Genomic DNA, 9,776 nt, shown 5'->3' with positions numbered 1-9,776 from the left:
TGAAATTATCACAGAGTATAACTGCTCATGAAGTGCAACATCGCTTTAAGTCTTCTGCTAAAAGCACATGTACATCCTTGTGTGACAATTGGGTATAAGTGGTAACGTGTTGGCTCTCAGTGATAAAAATAAAGTGTTTCCTCATCAACATACCTCTGAGCCTCCTCATGAGATCTGATTAATTTTCCTGCAACATAAATAACTAGCGAGATACAGAGGAGACCTCGCACTGAGGGACATAATCTGAACCTGGGGTAACCTGGGGTAAGAGCCAGCACCCCAGCATCAAGGGATGGGTATTTTGATCATCACTGCTTTCTGATTTGGAAGATGTGACATCAAAAGGGGAACTGATTGAAAAATCTGCACATATTGGGCGAGGGGAGTCATTCTGGTTTACACATGGTTTCACATAAATTTTATTGACCAGAGCAACCGTTCTGTCATTGTTCAGATATGCATTGTACATCTGCTTTGGCCATTGAGGAAGGGAATCATTTTGAAAGTCAAAATGGAGTAGTTGTGGTTTATGCATCCAACGTAGAACTAGGTGACCACTGTATGTGTGATTTTAGACATGTTCTTCTATCATTGAACAGTTGAGTTTTCTGAACTGTATTCCAGACGAGGACAAAATTCACAGGCAGGTGTGGTTTATCTTAGAATGTGCTTACTGCTTGTATTTTGCTTTCTGGTCATCATCTCCCCTGTGTTGTGCCTGTTAGATGTCTTACATTTTCTCCCTTGTCTGAGGGAGGAAATCTGTTTGTAGATGGAGCAGCAACACTGGCCTTACTGCAAGATATGCGTGATTGTGGGTGAGCAATGAGATGCTGCTGTTGTCCTCCTTGGGACTTCCGTGGAACATTGACATGGCTGATGTGACAATGTAGGAACTACTGAAAGTGGAGGGGAGGGGGAGACTCACCGTTTTCTGGCTCCATGTGCCAATACATCAGAAGGACCCTGTAGGTAAATGTCACTGTACAGCTGATAGCCCATGAGCCCCCTGGGCTCTGTTGTGTGGAATGGAATAGGCTGGCTTCTGGACACACAGTTCCAACTAATGGGATTCAGTTCAGTTGCTCAGTCATGTCCGACTCTTTGCGACCCCATGGACTGCAGCACACCAGGCCTCCCTGTCCATCACCAACTCCCGGAGCCTACTCAAACTCATGTCCATTGAGTCGGTGATGTCATCCAACCATCTCATCCTCTGTCATCCCCTTCTCCTCCTGCCGGGGACCAGCCCCGGCTGATCCAGGGTATTTGAAGCGGGGACGGCGTCAGCGAGGATCAGGAAACAACTGCTTAATTAAACATTAATTAAGGATATAAAGAGTAATAGAATGAGGATAGCTCAGTGAGGAAATTCAGTGGAGAAAAGCGGCTGAAATAAGGATGGATCAGTGTGAAAATTCAGTGAAGAAAAGAGGCTAAGTAGCTTGGTTTACGCGGGAGACCAATAAAACTTCGAGACAAGAAGTTTGCACCACTTACGTAGGCCGCAGGCGTCCTTCCATTCTCCCAAAGGAGAGGAGACACTGAGGCCTCCCCGGTTGGATATTAGAAGCCCAGACATAATTAGCAAGCATGGCGGGTTCCGCGCTCCAGATGGAGACTCAGCCAGAATTTGAGAGAGAGAGCGACATGGGGAGACCAAGTTTCGGTGAACAAGGCCCGCACTTTATTTTCCAAAGTAGTTTTTATACATTAAGTTGTGCATAGAGGATAATGGGGGAAGGGGTAGACTCATGCAAGGACAGCAGTTCCTGATCCTAATCGAAGCCAGACTTTCAAACTTATCATATGCAAAAGTTCAGGTGATTTAAATTGTCTTCTGGTCAGGAGGCCTGTTAACATTTTAAGAAACTTATCTTTCTCTATAGGTGATTATTCCAAAGTCAGGCACCAGCCTCCAAAAAGCATTGGACAAAGCTGCATTCCTATAGGGCAAAGGTGAGGTGGGCTCAATCAAGAAAAGAATTAACTCAAGCGTCCAAGGTTACAAACATTGAGGCCACTACTTACATTTCTATACACCCATTACATCAATCAATACACTGCCAAGGACACAGTAGGTAAGGGGTATGGAGACTTAGCAACAAACATTGGCTCAATAAGTGAAAAACCCTTCACCAATACAATTTCTAATCAATCTTTTAACTACTCAAAGGAATCTGTGTTTAGACAGTTTAGAACATCTCCGTCTCTCACAGTTGGGAGGCTCTGAACAATCACATGTGGCCGGAAAAACCTATTCAGGCAGGCTAGAGGATTTCCAAAGGAGTTTGTAGGTTGAAACACTGTCACACCCAGGAATTATTAACTGGAGCTGTAAGCTAACTCTTTTTCAGAGAGAGGTAGTGGGGGACAGCCCCCTGTAAAGTCAGAGGTGTAGGTGAAAGCACAAAGCAGAAAGTAGGCAGACTCTGGTTTTGGGGGTAGATGCTCAAGAATTTCCAGGGAGACTCCTGAGGCTTGATCCCACCTTTGCGTATGCCAAGCCTCCTTCCTCATGACCTTTGCCATGGGCAGAGCTCCTCACGCTGGCTGCCGGCAGTGATAGAATTCCAGTTGAGCTATTCCAGATCCTGAAAGATGATGCTGTGGAAAGTGCTGCACTCAATATGCAATATGCAATATGCACTCAATATGCAATATGCCGGCTCCCGGCATCCTCCTGCCTTCGATCTTTCCCAGCATCGGGGTCTTTTCCAATGAGTCAGTTCTTTGCATCAGGTGGCCAAAGCATTGGAGTTTCAGCTTCAGCATCAGTCCTTGCAATGAATATTCAGGACTGATTTCCTTTAGGATGGACTGGTTGGATCTGCTTGCTGTCCAAGGAACTCTCCAGAGTCTTCTGCAACACCACAGTTCAAAAAGCATCGATTCTTTGGCGCTCAGCTTTCTTTATAGTCCAACTCTCACATCCGTACATGACTACTGGAAATAATGGGATTAACCTGTTTTTATTTTGAAAGACCTAATGGGTTCACCCCTAATGGCACTGAGCATAACATGGGGGTGCAGACCTGTGCTATGACAGCTGAGACTAAGCCAGTGAAATGTTTCTCTTAGAGCCAGGGCCCACTCCTCCCAGGGTGGTGACTCTGGGATTGTGACCAGCAGGGGCGGCCTATCTGTATTGTATTTGTGGTATCTGGTGGACGTGTCCCCCCTACAAACTTGACCCCAGCAATATCACAGAAGAGGGGCTGGCCAAGATTGTCTGGGTCATGCGGGGTGTGTTGGAGAGGAGTGTATGGTCAGGCCCCTCTAGATCCCTGTGGTCCTGCTGTCTGTCCCTGCCCTGCCCCACCAGTACCTGCTGCCCCTGCACCCTACTCACACGACTCACCTTCCTAGTACTTTCCCCAGACCCCAGCTGGTAATTATTCTTATCAAAAGGGTTATGAGGAGAGGCCTCCCCCTACTGGTTTCCCTGGTAACGAATGAGCCCACTTGATGTCAATTTTGGCTGTAACAAGCACCCTCCCCCTCCCCGGAGGAGTGAAGCCTGCCACCATGCCCTGCCTCCCATCACCCCACATGGTGGGGTGTTCCCCCAGGACCTTGCTTCAGACAGGTAGGCTCCCCCATCCATTAAACCATGATGTCTCCATCATGCACTCCGGGCTGTTTCTTTGGTCTTGAAGCTGGGTATATTTAGGGATTATAGGCCTGTGGGGTGCAGCCCAACACCACCGAAAAGCTCTTCCATTCCATCCCCACCTCTAACTTGTAAAACATCCTTTGGTTCATACTTCCGCTCTTTGTGAAATCAGTATGTTTAGGCGCTTCCTTTTATTTCAGAAGAGCTGCAACAAGTCCCTGTGAGGGTTCAGAAGGCAGCTCCTCAGTAGCCACACCCCTTCGAACATGTACATTGTTCCATGTACAGTTCTCATTGTTGCTTCTTGACCTGGTTCCTCAGGAGACAGGTAAGGTGGTCTTGGTATTCCCATCTCTTCAAGAATTTTCCAGGTTCTTATGATCCACACAGTTAAAGGCTTTAGCATAGTCAATGAAGCAGATGTTTTTCTGGAATTCCCTTGCTTTCTCTATGATACAATAGATGTTGGCAATTTGATCTCTGGTTCCGCTACCTTTTCTGAATCCAGCTTGTACATCTGGAATTCTCAGTTCAAATACTGCTGAAGCCTAGCTTGAAGGATCTTGAGCATAACCTTACTAGCACGTGAAATAAGCAGAATTATGCAGGAGTTTGAACATTCTTTGGCATTGCCCTTCTTTGCTATTAGAATGAAAACTGACCTTTTCCAGTCCTGTGGCCACTGCTGAGCTTTCCAAATTTGCTGACATATGGAGTGTAGCACTTTAACAGCATCACCTTTTAGTATTTTAACTAGCTCAGCTGGAATTCCATCACCTCCACTAGCTTTATTCATAGGAATGCTTCCTAAGGCCTACGTGATTTCACACTCCAAGATATCTGGCTCTTAGGTGAGTGACCACACCATTGTGGTTATCTGGCCGATTAAGACCCTTTTTGTACAATTCTTCTGTGTATTCTTGCCAGCTCTTGTTAATCTCTTCTGCTTCTGTTAGTTCCTTACGGTTTTTGTCCTTTATAGTGCCCATTCTTGCATGGAATGTTCCCTCGATATCTCCAATTTTCTTGAAGAAATATCTAGTCTTTCCCATTCTCTTGTTTTCCTCTACTACTTTGCATTGTTCATCTAAGAAGACCTTCTTATCTATTCTTGCTCTTCTCTGGAACTGTATCACCATGTGATTAAATTAAGCATGGTCTTTGACCCCTACATAGGCACAGGGCACCATGGGACCTCTAAGGATCAGTGTCCATCTCAACCAGCAAGCATGGGCAGGGAAGGAGGAAGACTTTCTGAAAGAAGGGACATGAGCCTCAGCTGTATCCTAAAGGGAGAGGAGGCCAAGAGGTGGAGGAATGGTATTCCAGGTCCAGGAAATAGGAGCGAGGCTTGAAGGCTCCTGTATGCAAGAATTTAAGAAGCACTGTATTTCAGTCAGAGCATCAACAGACATAGAGAAGGTTAGAGGAAAAGTTGGAGAAGGAAATGGCAACCCACTCCAGTGTTCTTGCCTACAGAATCCCATGGACAGAGGAGCCTGGTAGGCTGCTGTCCATAGGGTCACACAGAGTTGGACACGACTGAAGCAACTTAGCATGCATCCATGCATTGGAGAAGGACATGGCAACCCATTCCAGTATTCTTGCCTGGAGAAACTGAGGGACAGAGAAGCCTGGTGGGCTGCCGTCTGTGGGGCCTCCCAGAGTCAGACACGACTGAAGTGACTTAGCAGCAGCAGAGGAAACGTTTGAGACTCGGAGTCTGTATCACGGAGGGTGTCATATATCTCTTCTCAAGCTTGGGCTTTATCCTTAAGGCAACTGGAAGCCATGGAAAGACTTTCAAACAATGTGACAGGAGCAGATATATCACATGGACCATCAGTTAATGCAGAGGAGAGAGGTGACTTTGCCAGTAGTCCAGGTAGAGGGGGTGGTGAGCTCTGGAAATGGGGCCATTGGAGGACAGATAGAAATGGAGAAACAGTCATATGATAAAATCAATGGGACTCCAGGGCTAACTGGAGCGGGATCTGAAAGATGGTGCTGTGGGGGCTGGTTCTCGAAGGAATTGTGTGCTTGGTGGCATCTCCATCTGGGACACAGGAGGATTTAAGTGGAGCCTGCCCCGAAGGGAAGGAGATGCACTCAGGCTGAGTCTTAGTAGTGAGAGGCTGGAGATGATGTCCCCCTTGATGAAATCATTTTCCATATTCTTTTAAAGAAAGCAGCCGGTGTAGATCACACTGCAGAATCATTTCTTTCTTTGTTTTTTTAAGTAAAAGGGTTAAAATGAGAGAGATTTGGGCACCCAAAGGAACTAGCTCCAATTTTTTCAGAAATTATGGGATGTAAGTTTCCTCATTGCCTAAGAAGTCAGGTTGAGGTATTGTTGTGCTGTAAATATGCCTGCACATGGAGTGAATTACATTAGATGGGCATCGTGTCCATCGATTGTTTCTAAGACTCTTCAGTATTTTCCGAGTCTTTTATGCATCTGAATGTCTATAAAACTGTTTTGGAGACACTTTGGCCTTAGCTCAGCTTTTCAATGACTTGCTTGAGGGCAGAGGTGAATGCAGTCATCTTCTTAGAACACAAGTGGATTTCCTAGAAAAAGAGCAGCAGGGAACACCATGAACAGAATTGCCTCATACTCTTGGGACAATCTATTCACCACACAGGTCACTTGAGAAAAGAAACCCAAATCCACATCCAGAAAGTGAAGAGAGAGGGAATGTCAGAATTCTCAGAGCCTCTGAGTGCTTTTGCTACTTGAGTCCTCTTCAATCTTCACCACAAACCACTGGGTAATGAAAATGGGGTTTACACACTTCTATTCACAATATTTGGAGAAGGCAATGGCACCCCACTCCAGTACTTTTGCCTGGAAACTCCCATGGATGGAGGAGCCTGGTAGGCTGCAGTCCATGGCGTCGTGAAGAGTCTGACACAACTGAGTGACTTCACTTTCAATTTTCACTTTCATGCATTAGAGAAGAAAATGGCAACCCACTCCAGTGTTCTTGCCTGGAGAATCCCAGGGACGGTGGAGCCTGGTGGGCTGCCGTCTCTGGGGTCACACAGAGTCGGACACGACTGAAGTGACTTAGCAGTAGCATTCACAATATTATGGGATGTAGAAAGTCTAAATGAAGTTGTTAGCATCCTTTTTGGTGGTTTTTTACATTTGGTGACCTTCAGTGAGGTGTTTGGAAAGTCTGTCAACCTCTTGGACATACTCCCAGCATGAACCCCCAAATCGACCCAGCAGGACATGTACCACATGTGGAGAACATGCAGACTCCCTGCTTGTGGTTTTCTTTTGTTAGGTTACCTGAAGTGGAACTAGAATTCAAAGAGTAAGGTCCCGTGTAACTGTCACTCAGGTGTACTGAGGACTTACTAAGTGCTAGTCACTTTTGTAAGTCCTTTGCAAAGTCATTTACACTCCCGCACAATCCTATTTCACAGATGAGAGTGTGGCGGCATACAGAGGGTCAGTGAGTTGTCCAGAGCCACAGCCGAGAGGTGGAAGAACTGAGATTCAAATGCAGAGCTCTGGAGCCTGCATTTTTAATAATTTTTTTTTATATTTATTTATTTGGCTGCACCAGGACTTAGTTTTGGCACTTGAAATCTTGGATCTTAGCTTTCTAGGTGCAAGGCTGTTGGTTTTCAAGGTTACCAAAGAACAGTGAAGAAGGGGATGGACAAGTTAAAATACCACAAAGCTTGCTGATCTTATGGAGATTGAGCTACTTTTCTTGAATAAACATTTTTCATGATTGTTCTAAAACTTTTGTTAACTTCCAGAGTTCAGAAAAACTTGACTTTTTTTTTAGTCCTCCGGATGCTTTTTAGGCATTCACTTCACCCTTTCCGAAGTGCTTCCTTCTTATTCAGTTTTTTAGTTAATATTTTTTACAATTCTTTGCCTAAATTTCTTGTCTCATTCTTAAACTACATGAAAAGAGTAATCATAGTTATTTTAAAGCTTGTATCTTATAACTTTAGCTGTAGTGACTATGATCTGTTAATTACCGTTACCATTATTATACCATTACTAGATGCAGAAGTGAAGAATTTATTTATTTTTATAAAATATAGTGTTGTCAAAATGTTGAGTTGCATCATTCCTAGTAATCTGAATGGTGTACTAGAAAGTTCATCTCCTCAAATGTCTGTTCCTTGTGTGATGGATGACTGTTTAAGGTTAAATAATCTCCAGAATGCTTACCTGAGTCAACGTCCTATTCTCTGCATCAGTTATGTTCAGTTGCTCAGTCATGTCTGACTCTTTGCGACCCCACGGACTGCAGCACACCAGGTCTCCTTGCCCATCACCAACTCCCAGAGTTTACTCAAACTCATCCATCGAGTTGGTGATACAATCCAACCATCTCATCCTCTGTTGTCCCCTTCTCCCGCCTTCAATCTTTCCCAGCATCAGGGTCTTTTCCAATGAGTCGGTTCTTTGCATCAGGTGGCTAAATTATTGGAGCTTCAGCATCAGTCCTTCCAATGAATATTCAGGACTGATTTCCTTTAGGATGGACTGGTTGGCTCTCCTTGCTGTCCAAGGGACTCTCACAGTCTTCTCCAACACCACAGATCAAAAACCTCAGTTCTTTGGCACTCAGCTTTCTTTATAGTCCAACTCTCACATCCATACACGACTACTAGAAAAACCATAGCTTTGACTTGACAGATGTTTGTTGGCAAAGTAATCTCTCTGCTTTTTAATATGCTATCTAGTTTGGTCATAGCTTTTCTTCCAAGGAGCAAGCATTTTTTAATTTCATGGCTGCAATCACCATCTGCAGTGATTTTGGAGCCCAGACAAATAAAATCTCTCAACTGTTTCCATTGTTTCTCCATCTATTTGCCATGAAGTAATGGGACTGGATGTCATGATCTTAGTTTTCTGAATGTTGAGCTTTAAGCCAACATTTTCACTCTCGTCTTTCACTTTTATCAAGAGGCTTTTTAGTTCTTCTTCACTTTCTGCCATAAGGGTGGTGTCATCTGCATATCTGAGGTTATTGATATTTCTCCCTGCAATCTTGATTCCAGCTTGCACTTCATCCAGCCCAGCATTTCGCATGATGTACTCTGCATAGAAGTTCAGTAAGCAGGGTGACAATATACAGCCTTGATGTACTCCTTTCACGATTTGGAATCAGTCTGTTTTTCCGTGTCCAGTTTTAAATGTTGCTTCTTGACCTACATACAGATTTCTCAGGAGGCAGGTAAGGCAGTCTGGTATTCCCATCTCTTTAATAATTTTCCACAGTTTGTTGTGATCCACACAGTCAAAAGCTTTAGTGTAGTCAATAAAGCATAAGTAGATGTTTTTCTGGAACTCTCTTGCTTTTTCTCTGATCCAACAGATGTTGGCAACTTGATCCCTGGTTCCTCTGCCTTTTCTAAATCCAGCTTGAACATCTGAAAGTTGTTGTACTCTGTACATCATAAACTGTTGAAACCTGGCTTGAAGGATTTTGAGCATTACTTTGCTAGTGTGTGAGATGAATGCAATGGTGCAGTACTTTGAACATTCTTTGGCATTGCCTTTCTTTGGGATTGGAATGAAAACTGACTTTTTCCAGTCCTGTAGCCACTGCAGAGTTTTCCAAATTTGCTGACATATTGAGTGTAGCACTTTGACAACATCATGTATTAGGACTTAAAATAGCTATTGTCAATGAAAAAAAGATGTACAACTTGAGAGTTGTGAGTTAAGTTTTATCTGGGGCAAACTGAGGACTGAAGCCCAGGAGGCAGCATCTCAGATAGCTCTCAGAGACTGCTCCAAAGGGGCAGTGGGGAAAAGTCAATATATAAGGTTTTGGTGAAGGGAGTTCTATGCCATGAAGCGCTCATTTTACAAAAGGTTTTTGTGAGTCATAAGGATCTGAGGTCACTATGAAGGGATTTAGTGCTTCTCTAGATATGAGGAGATGCAAGGATTGAGATCATAAAATCTGTTCCTAAAAACATCCAACTATCTGAAGACCTGTCTCACCAGATTCCCTGGAGCACAGAGTGCCTCACTCCACCCTGAACTCCCTCAGGGATTGTTGAAGGTCAACAGGTATAGCAGCATGGGGTTCAGTCTCTGTAGATGCAGATGGCAAATGCCTTTGTTGTTCAGTCATTGGCAGTGCTCTTGGTAAGTGCCAATATGTAGTTGACA

The sequence above is a fragment of the Bos javanicus genome, chromosome X (genome assembly GCF_032452875.1).
Source record: "Bos javanicus breed banteng chromosome X, ARS-OSU_banteng_1.0, whole genome shotgun sequence".
Lineage (NCBI taxonomy): Eukaryota > Metazoa > Chordata > Mammalia > Artiodactyla > Bovidae > Bos > Bos javanicus.
This window is presented reverse-complemented; position numbering follows the sequence as displayed.